The 19,403-nt window shown below is 43.9% G+C and overlaps 16 non-coding genes across 16 annotated transcripts; all 16 read left to right on the top strand.

The window, feature by feature from the left end:
* Positions 1-337: 337 nt before the first annotated feature.
* On the top strand, positions 338-419 carry TRNAS-AGA (transfer RNA serine (anticodon AGA)). The gene has a single exon. It is a non-coding gene; the product is annotated as a tRNA-Ser (tRNA).
* A 135-nt stretch (positions 420-554) lies between these two features.
* Positions 555-636, top strand: TRNAS-CGA (transfer RNA serine (anticodon CGA)). Its single transcript has one exon. It is a non-coding gene; the product is annotated as a tRNA-Ser (tRNA).
* A 1,740-nt stretch (positions 637-2,376) lies between these two features.
* TRNAS-AGA (transfer RNA serine (anticodon AGA)) lies at positions 2,377-2,458 on the top strand. The gene has a single exon. It is a non-coding gene; the product is annotated as a tRNA-Ser (tRNA).
* A 135-nt stretch (positions 2,459-2,593) lies between these two features.
* TRNAS-CGA (transfer RNA serine (anticodon CGA)) lies at positions 2,594-2,675 on the top strand. The gene has a single exon. It is a non-coding gene; the product is annotated as a tRNA-Ser (tRNA).
* A 1,740-nt stretch (positions 2,676-4,415) lies between these two features.
* On the top strand, positions 4,416-4,497 carry TRNAS-AGA (transfer RNA serine (anticodon AGA)). The gene has a single exon. It is a non-coding gene; the product is annotated as a tRNA-Ser (tRNA).
* Positions 4,498-4,632: 135 nt separating this feature from the next.
* On the top strand, positions 4,633-4,714 carry TRNAS-CGA (transfer RNA serine (anticodon CGA)). Its single transcript has one exon. It is a non-coding gene; the product is annotated as a tRNA-Ser (tRNA).
* A 1,740-nt stretch (positions 4,715-6,454) lies between these two features.
* Positions 6,455-6,536, top strand: TRNAS-AGA (transfer RNA serine (anticodon AGA)). Its single transcript has one exon. It is a non-coding gene; the product is annotated as a tRNA-Ser (tRNA).
* A 135-nt stretch (positions 6,537-6,671) lies between these two features.
* TRNAS-CGA (transfer RNA serine (anticodon CGA)) lies at positions 6,672-6,753 on the top strand. Its single transcript has one exon. It is a non-coding gene; the product is annotated as a tRNA-Ser (tRNA).
* A 1,931-nt stretch (positions 6,754-8,684) lies between these two features.
* TRNAS-CGA (transfer RNA serine (anticodon CGA)) lies at positions 8,685-8,766 on the top strand. The gene has a single exon. It is a non-coding gene; the product is annotated as a tRNA-Ser (tRNA).
* A 1,931-nt stretch (positions 8,767-10,697) lies between these two features.
* On the top strand, positions 10,698-10,779 carry TRNAS-CGA (transfer RNA serine (anticodon CGA)). Its single transcript has one exon. It is a non-coding gene; the product is annotated as a tRNA-Ser (tRNA).
* A 1,740-nt stretch (positions 10,780-12,519) lies between these two features.
* Positions 12,520-12,601, top strand: TRNAS-AGA (transfer RNA serine (anticodon AGA)). The gene has a single exon. It is a non-coding gene; the product is annotated as a tRNA-Ser (tRNA).
* Positions 12,602-12,736: 135 nt separating this feature from the next.
* On the top strand, positions 12,737-12,818 carry TRNAS-CGA (transfer RNA serine (anticodon CGA)). The gene has a single exon. It is a non-coding gene; the product is annotated as a tRNA-Ser (tRNA).
* Positions 12,819-14,749: 1,931 nt separating this feature from the next.
* Positions 14,750-14,831, top strand: TRNAS-CGA (transfer RNA serine (anticodon CGA)). The gene has a single exon. It is a non-coding gene; the product is annotated as a tRNA-Ser (tRNA).
* Positions 14,832-16,762: 1,931 nt separating this feature from the next.
* Positions 16,763-16,844, top strand: TRNAS-CGA (transfer RNA serine (anticodon CGA)). Its single transcript has one exon. It is a non-coding gene; the product is annotated as a tRNA-Ser (tRNA).
* A 1,740-nt stretch (positions 16,845-18,584) lies between these two features.
* Positions 18,585-18,666, top strand: TRNAS-AGA (transfer RNA serine (anticodon AGA)). Its single transcript has one exon. It is a non-coding gene; the product is annotated as a tRNA-Ser (tRNA).
* A 135-nt stretch (positions 18,667-18,801) lies between these two features.
* On the top strand, positions 18,802-18,883 carry TRNAS-CGA (transfer RNA serine (anticodon CGA)). The gene has a single exon. It is a non-coding gene; the product is annotated as a tRNA-Ser (tRNA).
* The last annotated feature ends 520 nt before the right edge of the window (positions 18,884-19,403 follow it).

Genomic DNA, 19,403 nt, shown 5'->3' with positions numbered 1-19,403 from the left:
GGTAGTAGAACTTCCAGTGGGATGGTTTTTCATCATATAAGCATTTCCTCAGGTTTCCAGACCAGAGTCTTTTCATGCCACAAGCCAAAAGTTTAGAACGTATGGTACTATGTTTTTCACAAATACTGAAAAGTTCTATTTTTATAAGCTGAATGTATAATGCCTTTCTGTGGGCATTTGTCCGTCTGTTCTTTAGTCATTCAAACACTATGGAAGACTTGCCCTCCACCACAAGACGTGTGCTTAGATCTTCACCTTATACTTAGTGTGACTTCAATGGAAGTTTTTCCTAGAGCTTCTTCAGCTTACCAACAACCTCTCCTAGGTACCACAGTAGGTAGTCGTGGCCGAGTGGTTAAGGCGATGGACTAGAAATCCATTGGGGTTTCCCCGCGCAGGTTCAAATCCTGCCGACTACGTTCTGCTTTGATCATTTTCAATCATGTGTTGTTTTTTTGAATTCTCCTGAGTCAATTGGCACAAAGCTCACTGCTACCTCAAGTCACAAATCTACTTAACCTTTTCCATGTCTCAAAGGGAAGCCTAACCCATGTGTAGTTGTGGCCGAGTGGTTAAGGCGATGGACTCGAAATCCATTAGGGTCTCCCTGCGCAGGTTCCAATCCTGCCAACTACGGCATGTTCTTGGACAGTTCTGCAAAGGTCTGACTTTATGAATTCAACAGGCGCATTCCTTACGCTTCAAATCTTCATTTGCAGCTTTCTCTCCAGCAAAGAAAACAAAGGCCAGCAGTGGCATAACCAAATCTCATTACACTAGTACTAAAGGCCAGCAGTGTATTGGATTTTCTGACACTGTACATATACAGCTATGAAACTGGAGAACCTAAGCAGAAGAAGGGCAGCACAATCTTTAAGGCAATAGCTAACATTTCCAGGCTACTTCTTAGGCGCAAATTTAAGATGTTCCCTTCAAAATAGAGCTTTGAATTTAGATCTACTTTATCGGTCTACATCAAACACGTTCTTGTTTATGTCTCTCTAGCTGGTATTTTCCATGGGTTGTTGGTGGTATCGTGGTGAAAATAGTTGCCTTCCAAACAATAAAAAAGCATTGCTAAAATTGAGCAGACACAGACCTGTCATCCGGCCCGCTTTTCTCCAATCAGCTTACAGACCCCTGGTGATGGTAATTGAAGCTGCCTGTGTGAAAGGGTCCTTAAAGAGACAATTCTTAATTATGTCCCTGCTGCCCCCTGTGGTGGGGCAATATATTCAAGAATCAGCAGAAGAAAGCACAGATCAACAGAGTGAATAAAGCAAAAGCAGGGAGATACTTGCATTGCAAGTCTTCGAATCATCGTCTTCTAAAGAATAGGAGCTTTATACCCTGCTTCCCTACTGGAATTATGCCTTCACTGTTGGTCAGGAGATCACTCCACCCCAACAGTGCAGGCATAAATCGGTGTGCTCAGGAAGGCACCCAGCAGAGGGACATGGTCCATACAAAGGGTGCCAGAACTTTGTCGAAAGACGGGCTGTGGGTCCAGGACAGTAGAGCGTTCGGGGCATTAGGGTGGTAGGTCTGAACTGAAAAAGCAAAGCCTTGCACTTCAAAGTTAGCCTCTTCCATGTGGTCAAGGTAGGCCATATAGACATGATTGTAGTTGTGGCCGAGTGGGTAAGGCAATGGATTTGAACTCTATTGTGGGGTCTCTCTGCTCCAGCTTCATAATCCTGCCAACTACAGTCTGTTCTTGGATTGTCTAAATGGGGGTCTCCCTGCACAGGTTAAAATCTTGCCAACTATACGGTCTGTTCTTGGATTGTCCCATGAAGATATGACTCTCAGCAGTTATGGTTCCTGTACTGCAAGTGGCTTGTGTTATTGTCATGGACAACATATGCACTCTTGCTTCAGGTTAGGAATGCCCACAGTACAGAAGTGTCTTCTTTTCTCTAAAGAAGTGGCTTGGATTAGTTGCAAAGCATTTTTCAACCTAAAATGTACACAGAGCACACAGGTGTGGGAAGGTTGGAGCACATAGAGCAAGGATGAAGGAATATTAGCCATCTCCAGGTAGTAGAACTTCCAGTGGGATGGTTTTTCATCATATAAGCATTTCCTCAGGTTTCCAGACCAGAGTCTTTTCATGCCACAAGCCAAAAGTTTAGAACGTATGGTACTATGTTTTTCACAAATACTGAAAAGTTCTATTTTTATAAGCTGAATGTATAATGCCTTTCTGTGGGCATTTGTCCGTCTGTTCTTTAGTCATTCAAACACTATGGAAGACTTGCCCTCCACCACAAGACGTGTGCTTAGATCTTCACCTTATACTTAGTGTGACTTCAATGGAAGTTTTTCCTAGAGCTTCTTCAGCTTACCAACAACCTCTCCTAGGTACCACAGTAGGTAGTCGTGGCCGAGTGGTTAAGGCGATGGACTAGAAATCCATTGGGGTTTCCCCGCGCAGGTTCAAATCCTGCCGACTACGTTCTGCTTTGATCATTTTCAATCATGTGTTGTTTTTTTGAATTCTCCTGAGTCAATTGGCACAAAGCTCACTGCTACCTCAAGTCACAAATCTACTTAACCTTTTCCATGTCTCAAAGGGAAGCCTAACCCATGTGTAGTTGTGGCCGAGTGGTTAAGGCGATGGACTCGAAATCCATTAGGGTCTCCCTGCGCAGGTTCCAATCCTGCCAACTACGGCATGTTCTTGGACAGTTCTGCAAAGGTCTGACTTTATGAATTCAACAGGCGCATTCCTTACGCTTCAAATCTTCATTTGCAGCTTTCTCTCCAGCAAAGAAAACAAAGGCCAGCAGTGGCATAACCAAATCTCATTACACTAGTACTAAAGGCCAGCAGTGTATTGGATTTTCTGACACTGTACATATACAGCTATGAAACTGGAGAACCTAAGCAGAAGAAGGGCAGCACAATCTTTAAGGCAATAGCTAACATTTCCAGGCTACTTCTTAGGCGCAAATTTAAGATGTTCCCTTCAAAATAGAGCTTTGAATTTAGATCTACTTTATCGGTCTACATCAAACACGTTCTTGTTTATGTCTCTCTAGCTGGTATTTTCCATGGGTTGTTGGTGGTATCGTGGTGAAAATAGTTGCCTTCCAAACAATAAAAAAGCATTGCTAAAATTGAGCAGACACAGACCTGTCATCCGGCCCGCTTTTCTCCAATCAGCTTACAGACCCCTGGTGATGGTAATTGAAGCTGCCTGTGTGAAAGGGTCCTTAAAGAGACAATTCTTAATTATGTCCCTGCTGCCCCCTGTGGTGGGGCAATATATTCAAGAATCAGCAGAAGAAAGCACAGATCAACAGAGTGAATAAAGCAAAAGCAGGGAGATACTTGCATTGCAAGTCTTCGAATCATCGTCTTCTAAAGAATAGGAGCTTTATACCCTGCTTCCCTACTGGAATTATGCCTTCACTGTTGGTCAGGAGATCACTCCACCCCAACAGTGCAGGCATAAATCGGTGTGCTCAGGAAGGCACCCAGCAGAGGGACATGGTCCATACAAAGGGTGCCAGAACTTTGTCGAAAGACGGGCTGTGGGTCCAGGACAGTAGAGCGTTCGGGGCATTAGGGTGGTAGGTCTGAACTGAAAAAGCAAAGCCTTGCACTTCAAAGTTAGCCTCTTCCATGTGGTCAAGGTAGGCCATATAGACATGATTGTAGTTGTGGCCGAGTGGGTAAGGCAATGGATTTGAACTCTATTGTGGGGTCTCTCTGCTCCAGCTTCATAATCCTGCCAACTACAGTCTGTTCTTGGATTGTCTAAATGGGGGTCTCCCTGCACAGGTTAAAATCTTGCCAACTATACGGTCTGTTCTTGGATTGTCCCATGAAGATATGACTCTCAGCAGTTATGGTTCCTGTACTGCAAGTGGCTTGTGTTATTGTCATGGACAACATATGCACTCTTGCTTCAGGTTAGGAATGCCCACAGTACAGAAGTGTCTTCTTTTCTCTAAAGAAGTGGCTTGGATTAGTTGCAAAGCATTTTTCAACCTAAAATGTACACAGAGCACACAGGTGTGGGAAGGTTGGAGCACATAGAGCAAGGATGAAGGAATATTAGCCATCTCCAGGTAGTAGAACTTCCAGTGGGATGGTTTTTCATCATATAAGCATTTCCTCAGGTTTCCAGACCAGAGTCTTTTCATGCCACAAGCCAAAAGTTTAGAACGTATGGTACTATGTTTTTCACAAATACTGAAAAGTTCTATTTTTATAAGCTGAATGTATAATGCCTTTCTGTGGGCATTTGTCCGTCTGTTCTTTAGTCATTCAAACACTATGGAAGACTTGCCCTCCACCACAAGACGTGTGCTTAGATCTTCACCTTATACTTAGTGTGACTTCAATGGAAGTTTTTCCTAGAGCTTCTTCAGCTTACCAACAACCTCTCCTAGGTACCACAGTAGGTAGTCGTGGCCGAGTGGTTAAGGCGATGGACTAGAAATCCATTGGGGTTTCCCCGCGCAGGTTCAAATCCTGCCGACTACGTTCTGCTTTGATCATTTTCAATCATGTGTTGTTTTTTTGAATTCTCCTGAGTCAATTGGCACAAAGCTCACTGCTACCTCAAGTCACAAATCTACTTAACCTTTTCCATGTCTCAAAGGGAAGCCTAACCCATGTGTAGTTGTGGCCGAGTGGTTAAGGCGATGGACTCGAAATCCATTAGGGTCTCCCTGCGCAGGTTCCAATCCTGCCAACTACGGCATGTTCTTGGACAGTTCTGCAAAGGTCTGACTTTATGAATTCAACAGGCGCATTCCTTACGCTTCAAATCTTCATTTGCAGCTTTCTCTCCAGCAAAGAAAACAAAGGCCAGCAGTGGCATAACCAAATCTCATTACACTAGTACTAAAGGCCAGCAGTGTATTGGATTTTCTGACACTGTACATATACAGCTATGAAACTGGAGAACCTAAGCAGAAGAAGGGCAGCACAATCTTTAAGGCAATAGCTAACATTTCCAGGCTACTTCTTAGGCGCAAATTTAAGATGTTCCCTACAAAATAGAGCTTTGAATTTAGATCTACTTTATCGGTCTACATCAAACACGTTCTTGTTTATGTCTCTCTAGCTGGTATTTTCCATGGGTTGTTGGTGGTATCGTGGTGAAAATAGTTGCCTTCCAAACAATAGAAAAGCATTGCTAAAATTGAGCAGACACAGACCTGTCATCCGGCCCGCTTTTCTCCAATCAGCTTACAGACCCCTGGTGATGGTAATTGAAGCTGCCTGTGTGAAAGGGTCCTTAAAGAGACAATTCTTAATTATGTCCCTGCTGCCCCCTGTGGTGGGGCAATATATTCAAGAATCAGCAGAAGAAAGCACAGATCAACAGAGTGAATAAAGCAAAAGCAGGGAGATACTTGCATTGCAAGTCTTCGAATCATCGTCTTCTAAAGAATAGGAGCTTTATACCCTGCTTCCCTACTGGAATTATGCCTTCACTGTTGGTCAGGAGATCACTCCACCCCAACAGTGCAGGCATAAATCGGTGTGCTCAGGAAGGCACCCAGCAGAGGGACATGGTCCATACAAAGGGTGCCAGAACTTTGTCGAAAGACGGGCTGTGGGTCCAGGACAGTAGAGCGTTCGGGGCATTAGGGTGGTAGGTCTGAACTGAAAAAGCAAAGCCTTGCACTTCAAAGTTAGCCTCTTCCATGTGGTCAAGGTAGGCCATATAGACATGATTGTAGTTGTGGCCGAGTGGGTAAGGCAATGGATTTGAACTCTATTGTGGGGTCTCTCTGCTCCAGCTTCATAATCCTGCCAACTACAGTCTGTTCTTGGATTGTCTAAATGGGGGTCTCCCTGCACAGGTTAAAATCTTGCCAACTATACGGTCTGTTCTTGGATTGTCCCATGAAGATATGACTCTCAGCAGTTATGGTTCCTGTACTGCAAGTGGCTTGTGTTATTGTCATGGACAACATATGCACTCTTGCTTCAGGTTAGGAATGCCCACAGTACAGAAGTGTCTTCTTTTCTCTAAAGAAGTGGCTTGGATTAGTTGCAAAGCATTTTTCAACCTAAAATGTACACAGAGCACACAGGTGTGGGAAGGTTGGAGCACATAGAGCAAGGATGAAGGAATATTAGCCATCTCCAGGTAGTAGAACTTCCAGTGGGATGGTTTTTCATCATATAAGCATTTCCTCAGGTTTCCAGACCAGAGTCTTTTCATGCCACAAGCCAAAAGTTTAGAACGTATGGTACTATGTTTTTCACAAATACTGAAAAGTTCTATTTTTATAAGCTGAATGTATAATGCCTTTCTGTGGGCATTTGTCCGTCTGTTCTTTAGTCATTCAAACACTATGGAAGACTTGCCCTCCACCACAAGACGTGTGCTTAGATCTTCACCTTATACTTAGTGTGACTTCAATGGAAGTTTTTCCTAGAGCTTCTTCAGCTTACCAACAACCTCTCTTAGGTACCACAGTAGGTAGTCGTGGCCGAGTGGTTAAGGCGATGGACTAGAAATCCATTGGGGTTTCCCCGCGCAGGTTCAAATCCTGCCGACTACGTTCTGCTTTGATCATTTTCAATCATGTGTTGTTTTTTTGAATTCTCCTGAGTCAATTGGCACAAAGCTCACTGCTACCTCAAGTCACAAATCTACTTAACCTTTTCCATGTCTCAAAGGGAAGCCTAACCCATGTGTAGTTGTGGCCGTGTGGTTAAGGCGATGGACTCGAAATCCATTAGGGTCTCCCTGCGCAGGTTCAAATCCTGCCAACTACGGCATGTTCTTGGACAGTTCTGCAAAGGTCTGACTTTATGAATTCAACAGGCGCATTCCTTACGCTTCAAATCTTCATTTGCAGCTTTCTCTCCAGCAAAGAAAACAAAGGCCAGCAGTGGCATAACCAAATCTCATTACACTAGTACTAAAGGCCAGCAGTGTATTGGATTTTCTGACACTGTACATATACAGCTATGAAACTGGAGAACCTAAGCAGAAGAAGGGCAGCACAATCTTTAAGGCAATAGCTAACATTTCCAGGCTACTTCTTAGGCGCAAATTTAAGATGTTCCCTACAAAATAGAGCTTTGAATTTAGATCTACTTTATCGGTCTACATCAAACACGTTCTTGTTTATGTCTCTCTAGCTGGTATTTTCCATGGGTTGTTGGTGGTATCGTGGTGAAAATAGTTGCCTTCCAAACAATAGAAAAGCATTGCTTAAATTGAGCAGACACAGACCTGTCATCCGGCCCGCTTTTCTCCAATCAGCTTACAGACCCCTGGTGATGGTAATTGAAGCTGCCTGTGTGAAAGGGTCCTTAAAGAGACAATTCTTAATTATGTCCCTGCTGCCCCCTGTGGTGGGGCAATATATTCAAGAATCAGCAGAAGAAAGCACAGATCAACAGAGTGAATAAAGCAAAAGCAGGGAGATACTTGCATTGCAAGTCTTCGAATCATCGTCTTCTAAAGAATAGGAGCTTTATACCCTGCTTCCCTACTGGAATTATGCCTTCACTGTTGGTCAGGAGATCACTCCACCCCAACAGTGCAGGCATAAATCGGTGTGCTCAGGAAGGCACCCAGCAGAGGGACATGGTCCATACAAAGGGTGCCAGAACTTTGTCGAAAGACGGGCTGTGGGTCCAGGACAGTAGAGCGTTCGGGGCATTAGGGTGGTAGGTCTGAACTGAAAAAGCAAAGCCTTGCACTTCAAAGTTAGCCTCTTCCATGTGGTCAAGGTAGGCCATATAGACATGATTGTAGTTGTGGCCGAGTGGGTAAGGCAATGGATTTGAACTCTATTGTGGGGGTCTCTCTGCTCCAGCTTCATAATCCTGCCAACTACAGTCTGTTCTTGGATTGTCCAAATGGGGGTCTCCCTGCACAGGTTAAAATCTTGCCAACTATACGGTCTGTTCTTGGATTGTCCCATGAAGATATGACTCTCAGCAGTTATGGTTCCTGTACTGCAAGTGGCTTGTGTTATTGTCATGGACAACATATGCACTCTTGCTTCAGGTTAGGAATGCCCACAGTACAGAAGTGTCTTCTTTTCTCTAAAGAAGTGGCTTGGATTAGTTGCAAAGCATTTTTCAACCTAAAATGTACACAGAGCACACAGGTGTGGGAAGGTTGGAGCACATAGAGCAAGGATGAAGGAATATTAGCCATCTCCAGGTAGTAGAACTTCCAGTGGGATGGTTTTTCATCATATAAGCATTTCCTCAGGTTTCCAGACCAGAGTCTTTTCATGCCACAAGCCAAAAGTTTAGAACGTATGGTACTATGTTTTTCACAAATACTGAAAAGTTCTATTTTTATAAGCTGAATGTATAATGCCTTTCTGTGGGCATTTGTCCGTCTGTTCTTTAGTCATTCAAACACTATGGAAGACTTGCCCTCCACCACAAGACGTGTGCTTAGATCTTCACCTTATACTTAGTGTGACTTCAATGGAAGTTTTTCCTAGAGCTTCTTCAGCTTACAAACAACCTCTCTTAGGTACCACAGTAGGTAGTTGTGGCCGAGTGGTTAAGGCGATGGACTAGAAATCCATTGGGGTTTCCCCGCGCAGGTTCAAATCCTGCCGACTACGTTCTGCTTTGATCATTTTCAATCATGTGTTGTTTTTTTGAATTCTCCTGAGTCAATTGGCACAAAGCTCACTGCTACCTCATGTCTCAAAGGTAAGCCTAACCCATGTGTAGTTGTGGCCGAGTGGTTAAGGCGATGGACTCGAAATCCATTAGGGTCTCCCTGCGCAGGTTCAAATCCTGCCAACTACGGCATGTTCTTGGACAGTTCTGCAAAGGTCTGACTTTATGAATTCAACAGGCGCATTCCTTACGCTTCAAATCTTCATTTGCAGCTTTCTCTCCAGCAAAGAAAACAAAGGCCAGCAGTGGCATAACCAAATCTCATTACACTAGTACTAAAGGCCAGCAGTGTATTGGATTTTCTGACACTGTACATATACAGCTATGAAACTGGAGAACCTAAGCAGAAGAAGGGCAGCACAATCTTTAAGGCAATAGCTAACATTTCCAGGCTACTTCTTAGGCGCAAATTTAAGATGTTCCCTACAAAATAGAGCTTTGAATTTAGATCTACTTTATCGGTCTACATCAAACACGTTCTTGTTTATGTCTCTCTAGCTGGTATTTTCCATGGGTTGTTGGTGGTATTGTGGTGAAAATAGTTGCCTTCCAAACAATAGAAAAGCATTGCTTAAATTGAGCAGACACAGACCTGTCATCCGGCCCGCTTTTCTCCAATCAGCTTACAGACCCCTGGTGATGGTAATTGAAGCTGCCTGTGTGAAAGGGTCCTTAAAGAGACAATTCTTAATTATGTCCCTGCTGCCCCCTGTGGTGGGGCAATATATTCAAGAATCAGCAGAAGAAAGCACAGATCAACAGAGTGAATAAAGCAAAAGCAGGGAGATACTTGCATTGCAAGTCTTCGAATCATCGTCTTCTAAAGAATAGGAGCTTTATACCCTGCTTCCCTACTGGAATTATGCCTTCACTGTTGGTCAGGAGATCACTCCACCCCAACAGTGCAGGCATAAATCGGTGTGCTCAGGAAGGCACCCAGCAGAGGGACATGGTCCATACAAAGGGTGCCAGAACTTTGTCGAAAGACGGGCTGTGGGTCCAGGACAGTAGAGCGTTCGGGGCATTAGGGTGGTAGGTCTGAACTGAAAAAGCAAAGCCTTGCACTTCAAAGTTAGCCTCTTCCATGTGGTCAAGGTAGGCCATATAGACATGATTGTAGTTGTGGCCGAGTGGGTAAGGCAATGGATTTGAACTCTATTGTGGGGGTCTCTCTGCTCCAGCTTCATAATCCTGCCAACTACAGTCTGTTCTTGGATTGTCCAAATGGGGGTCTCCCTGCACAGGTTAAAATCTTGCCAACTATACGGTCTGTTCTTGGATTGTCCCATGAAGATATGACTCTCAGCAGTTATGGTTCCTGTACTGCAAGTGGCTTGTGTTATTGTCATGGACAACATATGCACTCTTGCTTCAGGTTAGGAATGCCCACAGTACAGAAGTGTCTTCTTTTCTCTAAAGAAGTGGCTTGGATTAGTTGCAAAGCATTTTTCAACCTAAAATGTACACAGAGCACACAGGTGTGGGAAGGTTGGAGCACATAGAGCAAGGATGAAGGAATATTAGCCATCTCCAGGTAGTAGAACTTCCAGTGGGATGGTTTTTCATCATATAAGCATTTCCTCAGGTTTCCAGACCAGAGTCTTTTCATGCCACAAGCCAAAAGTTTAGAACGTATGGTACTATGTTTTTCACAAATACTGAAAAGTTCTATTTTTATAAGCTGAATGTATAATGCCTTTCTGTGGGCATTTGTCCGTCTGTTCTTTAGTCATTCAAACACTATGGAAGACTTGCCCTCCACCACAAGACGTGTGCTTAGATCTTCACCTTATACTTAGTGTGACTTCAATGGAAGTTTTTCCTAGAGCTTCTTCAGCTTACAAACAACCTCTCTTAGGTACCACAGTAGGTAGTTGTGGCCGAGTGGTTAAGGCGATGGACTAGAAATCCATTGGGGTTTCCCCGCGCAGGTTCAAATCCTGCCGACTACGTTCTGCTTTGATCATTTTCAATCATGTGTTGTTTTTTTGAATTCTCCTGAGTCAATTGGCACAAAGCTCACTGCTACCTCATGTCTCAAAGGTAAGCCTAACCCATGTGTAGTTGTGGCCGAGTGGTTAAGGCGATGGACTCGAAATCCATTAGGGTCTCCCTGCGCAGGTTCAAATCCTGCCAACTACGGCATGTTCTTGGACAGTTCTGCAAAGGTCTGACTTTATGAATTCAACAGGCGCATTCCTTACGCTTCAAATCTTCATTTGCAGCTTTCTCTCCAGCAAAGAAAACAAAGGCCAGCAGTGGCATAACCAAATCTCATTACACTAGTACTAAAGGCCAGCAGTGTATTGGATTTTCTGACACTGTACATATACAGCTATGAAACTGGAGAACCTAAGCAGAAGAAGGGCAGCACAATCTTTAAGGCAATAGCTAACATTTCCAGGCTACTTCTTAGGCGCAAATTTAAGATGTTCCCTTCAAAATAGAGCTTTGAATTTAGATCTACTTTATCGGTCTACATCAAACACGTTCTTGTTTATGTCTCTCTAGCTGGTATTTTCCATGGGTTGTTGGTGGTATTGTGGTGAAAATAGTTGCCTTCCAAACAATAGAAAAGCATTGCTAAAATTGAGCAGACACAGACCTGTCATCCGGCCCGCTTTTCTCCAATCAGCTTACAGACCCCTGGTGATGGTAATTGAAGCTGCCTGTGTGAAAGGGTCCTTAAAGAGACAATTCTTAATTATGTCCCTGCTGCCCCCTGTGGTGGGGCAATATATTCAAGAATCAGCAGAAGAAAGCACAGATCAACAGAGTGAATAAAGCAAAAGCAGGGAGATACTTGCATTGCAAGTCTTCGAATCATCGTCTTCTAAAGAATAGGAGCTTTATACCCTGCTTCCCTACTGGAATTATGCCTTCACTGTTGGTCAGGAGATCACTCCACCCCAACAGTGCAGGCATAAATCGGTGTGCTCAGGAAGGCACCCAGCAGAGGGACATGGTCCATACAAAGGGTGCCAGAACTTTGTCGAAAGACGGGCTGTGGGTCCAGGACAGTAGAGCGTTCGGGGCATTAGGGTGGTAGGTCTGAACTGAAAAAGCAAAGCCTTGCACTTCAAAGTTAGCCTCTTCCATGTGGTCAAGGTAGGCCATATAGACATGATTGTAGTTGTGGCCGAGTGGGTAAGGCAATGGATTTGAACTCTATTGTGGGGTCTCTCTGCTCCAGCTTCATAATCCTGCCAACTACAGTCTGTTCTTGGATTGTCTAAATGGGGGTCTCCCTGCACAGGTTAAAATCTTGCCAACTATACGGTCTGTTCTTGGATTGTCCCATGAAGATATGACTCTCAGCAGTTATGGTTCCTGTACTGCAAGTGGCTTGTGTTATTGTCATGGACAACATATGCACTCTTGCTTCAGGTTAGGAATGCCCACAGTACAGAAGTGTCTTCTTTTCTCTAAAGAAGTGGCTTGGATTAGTTGCAAAGCATTTTTCAACCTAAAATGTACACAGAGCACACAGGTGTGGGAAGGTTGGAGCACATAGAGCAAGGATGAAGGAATATTAGCCATCTCCAGGTAGTAGAACTCCCAGTGGGATGGTTTTTCAGAATATAAGCATTTCCTCAGGTTTCCAGACCAGAGTCTTTTCATGCCACAAGCCAAAAGTTTAGAACGTATGGTACTATGTTTTTCACAAATACTGAAAAGTTCTATTTTTATAAGCTGAATGTATAATGCCTTTCTGTGGGCATTTGTCCGTCTGTTCTTTAGTCATTCAAACACTATGGAAGACTTGCCCTCCACCACAAGACGTGTGCTTAGATCTTCACCTTATACTTAGTGTGACTTCAATGGAAGTTTTTCCTAGAGCTTCTTCAGCTTACCAACAACCTCTCTTAGGTACCACAGTAGGTAGTCGTGGCCGAGTGGTTAAGGCGATGGACTAGAAATCCATTGGGGTTTCCCCGCGCAGGTTCAAATCCTGCCGACTACGTTCTGCTTTGATCATTTTCAATCATGTGTTGTTTTTTTGAATTCTCCTGAGTCAATTGGCACAAAGCTCACTGCTACCTCAAGTCACAAATCTACTTAACCTTTTCCATGTCTCAAAGGGAAGCCTAACCCATGTGTAGTTGTGGCCGTGTGGTTAAGGCGATGGACTCGAAATCCATTAGGGTCTCCCTGCGCAGGTTCAAATCCTGCCAACTACGGCATGTTCTTGGACAGTTCTGCAAAGGTCTGACTTTATGAATTCAACAGGCGCATTCCTTACGCTTCAAATCTTCATTTGCAGCTTTCTCTCCAGCAAAGAAAACAAAGGCCAGCAGTGGCATAACCAAATCTCATTACACTAGTACTAAAGGCCAGCAGTGTATTGGATTTTCTGACACTGTACATATACAGCTATGAAACTGGAGAACCTAAGCAGAAGAAGGGCAGCACAATCTTTAAGGCAATAGCTAACATTTCCAGGCTACTTCTTAGGCGCAAATTTAAGATGTTCCCTACAAAATAGAGCTTTGAATTTAGATCTACTTTATCGGTCTACATCAAACACGTTCTTGTTTATGTCTCTCTAGCTGGTATTTTCCATGGGTTGTTGGTGGTATTGTGGTGAAAATAGTTGCCTTCCAAACAATAGAAAAGCATTGCTTAAATTGAGCAGACACAGACCTGTCATCCGGCCCGCTTTTCTCCAATCAGCTTACAGACCCCTGGTGATGGTAATTGAAGCTGCCTGTGTGAAAGGGTCCTTAAAGAGACAATTCTTAATTATGTCCCTGCTGCCCCCTGTGGTGGGGCAATATATTCAAGAATCAGCAGAAGAAAGCACAGATCAACAGAGTGAATAAAGCAAAAGCAGGGAGATACTTGCATTGCAAGTCTTCGAATCATCGTCTTCTAAAGAATAGGAGCTTTATACCCTGCTTCCCTACTGGAATTATGCCTTCACTGTTGGTCAGGAGATCACTCCACCCCAACAGTGCAGGCATAAATCGGTGTGCTCAGGAAGGCACCCAGCAGAGGGACATGGTCCATACAAAGGGTGCCAGAACTTTGTCGAAAGACGGGCTGTGGGTCCAGGACAGTAGAGCGTTCGGGGCATTAGGGTGGTAGGTCTGAACTGAAAAAGCAAAGCCTTGCACTTCAAAGTTAGCCTCTTCCATGTGGTCAAGGTAGGCCATATAGACATGATTGTAGTTGTGGCCGAGTGGGTAAGGCAATGGATTTGAACTCTATTGTGGGGGTCTCTCTGCTCCAGCTTCATAATCCTGCCAACTACAGTCTGTTCTTGGATTGTCCAAATGGGGGTCTCCCTGCACAGGTTAAAATCTTGCCAACTATACGGTCTGTTCTTGGATTGTCCCATGAAGATATGACTCTCAGCAGTTATGGTTCCTGTACTGCAAGTGGCTTGTGTTATTGTCATGGACAACATATGCACTCTTGCTTCAGGTTAGGAATGCCCACAGTACAGAAGTGTCTTCTTTTCTCTAAAGAAGTGGCTTGGATTAGTTGCAAAGCATTTTTCAACCTAAAATGTACACAGAGCACACAGGTGTGGGAAGGTTGGAGCACATAGAGCAAGGATGAAGGAATATTAGCCATCTCCAGGTAGTAGAACTTCCAGTGGGATGGTTTTTCATCATATAAGCATTTCCTCAGGTTTCCAGACCAGAGTCTTTTCATGCCACAAGCCAAAAGTTTAGAACGTATGGTACTATGTTTTTCACAAATACTGAAAAGTTCTATTTTTATAAGCTGAATGTATAATGCCTTTCTGTGGGCATTTGTCCGTCTGTTCTTTAGTCATTCAAACACTATGGAAGACTTGCCCTCCACCACAAGACGTGTGCTTAGATCTTCACCTTATACTTAGTGTGACTTCAATGGAAGTTTTTCCTAGAGCTTCTTCAGCTTACAAACAACCTCTCTTAGGTACCACAGTAGGTAGTTGTGGCCGAGTGGTTAAGGCGATGGACTAGAAATCCATTGGGGTTTCCCCGCGCAGGTTCAAATCCTGCCGACTACGTTCTGCTTTGATCATTTTCAATCATGTGTTGTTTTTTTGAATTCTCCTGAGTCAATTGGCACAAAGCTCACTGCTACCTCATGTCTCAAAGGTAAGCCTAACCCATGTGTAGTTGTGGCCGAGTGGTTAAGGCGATGGACTCGAAATCCATTAGGGTCTCCCTGCGCAGGTTCAAATCCTGCCAACTACGGCATGTTCTTGGACAGTTCTGCAAAGGTCTGACTTTATGAATTCAACAGGCGCATTCCTTACGCTTCAAATCTTCATTTGCAGCTTTCTCTCCAGCAAAGAAAACAAAGGCCAGCAGTGGCATAACCAAATCTCATTACACTAGTACTAAAGGCCAGCAGTGTATTGGATTTTCTGACACTGTACATATACAGCTATGAAACTGGAGAACCTAAGCAGAAGAAGGGCAGCACAATCTTTAAGGCAATAGCTAACATTTCCAGGCTACTTCTTAGGCGCAAATTTAAGATGTTCCCTACAAAATAGAGCTTTGAATTTAGATCTACTTTATCGGTCTACATCAAACACGTTCTTGTTTATGTCTCTCTAGCTGGTATTTTCCATGGGTTGTTGGTGGTATTGTGGTGAAAATAGTTGCCTTCCAAACAATAGAAAAGCATTGCTTAAATTGAGCAGACACAGACCTGTCATCCGGCCCGCTTTTCTCCAATCAGCTTACAGACCCCTGGTGATGGTAATTGAAGCTGCCTGTGTGAAAGGGTCCTTAAAGAGACAATTCTTAATTATGTCCCTGCTGCCCCCTGTGGTGGGGCAATATATTCAAGAATCAGCAGAAGAAAGCACAGATCAACAGAGTGAATAAAGCAAAAGCAGGGAGATACTTGCATTGCAAGTCTTCGAATCATCGTCTTCTAAAGAATAGGAGCTTTATACCCTGCTTCCCTACTGGAATTATGCCTTCACTGTTGGTCAGGAGATCACTCCACCCCAACAGTGCAGGCATAAATCGGTGTGCTCAGGAAGGCACCCAGCAGAGGGACATGGTCCATACAAAGGGTGCCAGAACTTTGTCGAAAGACGGGCTGTGGGTCCAGGACAGTAGAGCGTTCGGGGCATTAGGGTGGTAGGTCTGAACTGAAAAAGCAAAGCCTTGCACTTCAAAGTTAGCCTCTTCCATGTGGTCAAGGTAGGCCATATAGACATGATTGTAGTTGTGGCCGAGTGGGTAAGGCAATGGATTTGAACTCTATTGTGGGGGTCTCTCTGCTCCAGCTTCATAATCCTGCCAACTACAGTCTGTTCTTGGATTGTCCAAATGGGGGTCTCCCTGCACAGGTTAAAATCTTGCCAACTATACGGTCTGTTCTTGGATTGTCCCATGAAGATATGACTCTCAGCAGTTATGGTTCCTGTACTGCAAGTGGCTTGTGTTATTGTCATGGACAACATATGCACTCTTGCTTCAGGTTAGGAATGCCCACAGTACAGAAGTGTCTTCTTTTCTCTAAAGAAGTGGCTTGGATTAGTTGCAAAGCATTTTTCAACCTAAAATGTACACAGAGCACACAGGTGTGGGAAGGTTGGAGCACATAGAGCAAGGATGAAGGAATATTAGCCATCTCCAGGTAGTAGAACTTCCAGTGGGATGGTTTTTCATCATATAAGCATTTCCTCAGGTTTCCAGACCAGAGTCTTTTCATGCCACAAGCCAAAAGTTTAGAACGTATGGTACTATGTTTTTCACAAATACTGAAAAGTTCTATTTTTATAAGCTGAATGTATAATGCCTTTCTGTGGGCATTTGTCCGTCTGTTCTTTAGTCATTCAAACACTATGGAAGACTTGCCCTCCACCACAAGACGTGTGCTTAGATCTTCACCTTATACTTAGTGTGACTTCAATGGAAGTTTTTCCTAGAGCTTCTTCAGCTTACAAACAACCTCTCTTAGGTACCACAGTAGGTAGTTGTGGCCGAGTGGTTAAGGCGATGGACTAGAAATCCATTGGGGTTTCCCCGCGCAGGTTCAAATCCTGCCGACTACGTTCTGCTTTGATCATTTTCAATCATGTGTTGTTTTTTTGAATTCTCCTGAGTCAATTGGCACAAAGCTCACTGCTACCTCATGTCTCAAAGGTAAGCCTAACCCATGTGTAGTTGTGGCCGAGTGGTTAAGGCGATGGACTCGAAATCCATTAGGGTCTCCCTGCGCAGGTTCAAATCCTGCCAACTACGGCATGTTCTTGGACAGTTCTGCAAAGGTCTGACTTTATGAATTCAACAGGCGCATTCCTTACGCTTCAAATCTTCATTTGCAGCTTTCTCTCCAGCAAAGAAAACAAAGGCCAGCAGTGGCATAACCAAATCTCATTACACTAGTACTAAAGGCCAGCAGTGTATTGGATTTTCTGACACTGTACATATACAGCTATGAAACTGGAGAACCTAAGCAGAAGAAGGGCAGCACAATCTTTAAGGCAATAGCTAACATTTCCAGGCTACTTCTTAGGCGCAAATTTAAGATGTTCCCTTCAAAATAGAGCTTTGAATTTAGATCTACTTTATCGGTCTACATCAAACACGTTCTTGTTTATGTCTCTCTAGCTGGTATTTTCCATGGGTTGTTGGTGGTATTGTGGTGAAAATAGTTGCCTTCCAAACAATAGAAAAGCATTGCTAAAATTGAGCAGACACAGACCTGTCATCCGGCCCGCTTTTCTCCAATCAGCTTACAGACCCCTGGTGATGGTAATTGAAGCTGCCTGTGTGAAAGGGTCCTTAAAGAGACAATTCTTAATTATGTCCCTGCTGCCCCCTGTGGTGGGGCAATATATTCAAGAATCAGCAGAAGAAAGCACAGATCAACAGAGTGAATAAAGCAAAAGCAGGGAGATACTTGCATTGCAAGTCTTCGAATCATCGTCTTCTAAAGAATAGGAGCTTTATACCCTGCTTCCCTACTGGAATTATGCCTTCACTGTTGGTCAGGAGATCACTCCACCCCAACAGTGCAGGCATAAATCGGTGTGCTCAGGAAGGCACCCAGCAGAGGGACATGGTCCATACAAAGGGTGCCAGAACTTTGTCGAAAGACGGGCTGTGGGTCCAGGACAGTAGAGCGTTCGGGGCATTAGGGTGGTAGGTCTGAACTGAAAAAGCAAAGCCTTGCACTTCAAAGTTAGCCTCTTCCATGTGGTCAAGGTAGGCCATATAGACATGATTGTAGTTGTGGCCGAGTGGGTAAGGCAATGGATTTGAACTCTATTGTGGGGTCTCTCTGCTCCAGCTTCATAATCCTGCCAACTACAGTCTGTTCTTGGATTGTCTAAATGGGGGTCTCCCTGCACAGGTTAAAATCTTGCCAACTATACGGTCTGTTCTTGGATTGTCCCATGAAGATATGACTCTCAGCAGTTATGGTTCCTGTACTGCAAGTGGCTTGTGTTATTGTCATGGACAACATATGCACTCTTGCTTCAGGTTAGGAATGCCCACAGTACAGAAGTGTCTTCTTTTCTCTAAAGAAGTGGCTTGGATTAGTTGCAAAGCATTTTTCAACCTAAAATGTACACAGAGCACACAGGTGTGGGAAGGTTGGAGCACATAGAGCAAGGATGAAGGAATATTAGCCATCTCCAGGTAGTAGAACTCCCAGTGGGATGGTTTTTCAGAATATAAGCATTTCCTCAGGTTTCCAGACCAGAGTCTTTTCATGCCACAAGCCAAAAGTTTAGAACGTATGGTACTATGTTTTTCACAAATACTGAAAAGTTCTATTTTTATAAGCTGAATGTATAATGCCTTTCTGTGGGCATTTGTCCGTCTGTTCTTTAGTCATTCAAACACTATGGAAGACTTGCCCTCCACCACAAGACGTGTGCTTAGATCTTCACCTTATACTTAGTGTGACTTCAATGGAAGTTTTTCCTAGAGCTTCTTCAGCTTACCAACAACCTCTCTTAGGTACCACAGTAGGTAGTCGTGGCCGAGTGGTTAAGGCGATGGACTAGAAATCCATTGGGGTTTCCCCGCGCAGGTTCAAATCCTGCCGACTACGTTCTGCTTTGATCATTTTCAATCATGTGTTGTTTTTTTGAATTCTCCTGAGTCAATTGGCACAAAGCTCACTGCTACCTCAAGTCACAAATCTACTTAACCTTTTCCATGTCTCAAAGGGAAGCCTAACCCATGTGTAGTTGTGGCCGTGTGGTTAAGGCGATGGACTCGAAATCCATTAGGGTCTCCCTGCGCAGGTTCCAATCCTGCCAACTACGGCATGTTCTTGGACAGTTCTGCAAAGGTCTGACTTTATGAATTCAACAGGCGCATTCCTTACGCTTCAAATCTTCATTTGCAGCTTTCTCTCCAGCAAAGAAAACAAAGGCCAGCAGTGGCATAACCAAATCTCATTACACTAGTACTAAAGGCCAGCAGTGTATTGGATTTTCTGACACTGTACATATACAGCTATGAAACTGGAGAACCTAAGCAGAAGAAGGGCAGCACAATCTTTAAGGCAATAGCTAACATTTCCAGGCTACTTCTTAGGCGCAAATTTAAGATGTTCCCTTCAAAATAGAGCTTTGAATTTAGATCTACTTTATCGGTCTACATCAAACACGTTCTTGTTTATGTCTCTCTAGCTGGTATTTTCCATGGGTTGTTGGTGGTATCGTGGTGAAAATAGTTGCCTTCCAAACAATAAAAAAGCATTGCTAAAATTGAGCAGACACAGACCTGTCATCCGGCCCGCTTTTCTCCAATCAGCTTACAGACCCCTGGTGATGGTAATTG

The sequence above is a fragment of the Lithobates pipiens genome, unplaced genomic scaffold, assembly GCF_037356315.1.
Source record: "Lithobates pipiens isolate NorthernLeopardFrog02 unplaced genomic scaffold, aLitPip1_a1.2 Scaffold_18, whole genome shotgun sequence".
Taxonomy (NCBI): Eukaryota; Metazoa; Chordata; class Amphibia; order Anura; family Ranidae; genus Lithobates; species Lithobates pipiens.
The sequence above is the reverse complement of the archived record's forward strand: the minus strand, read 5'-3'. Positions and strand labels throughout refer to the sequence as shown.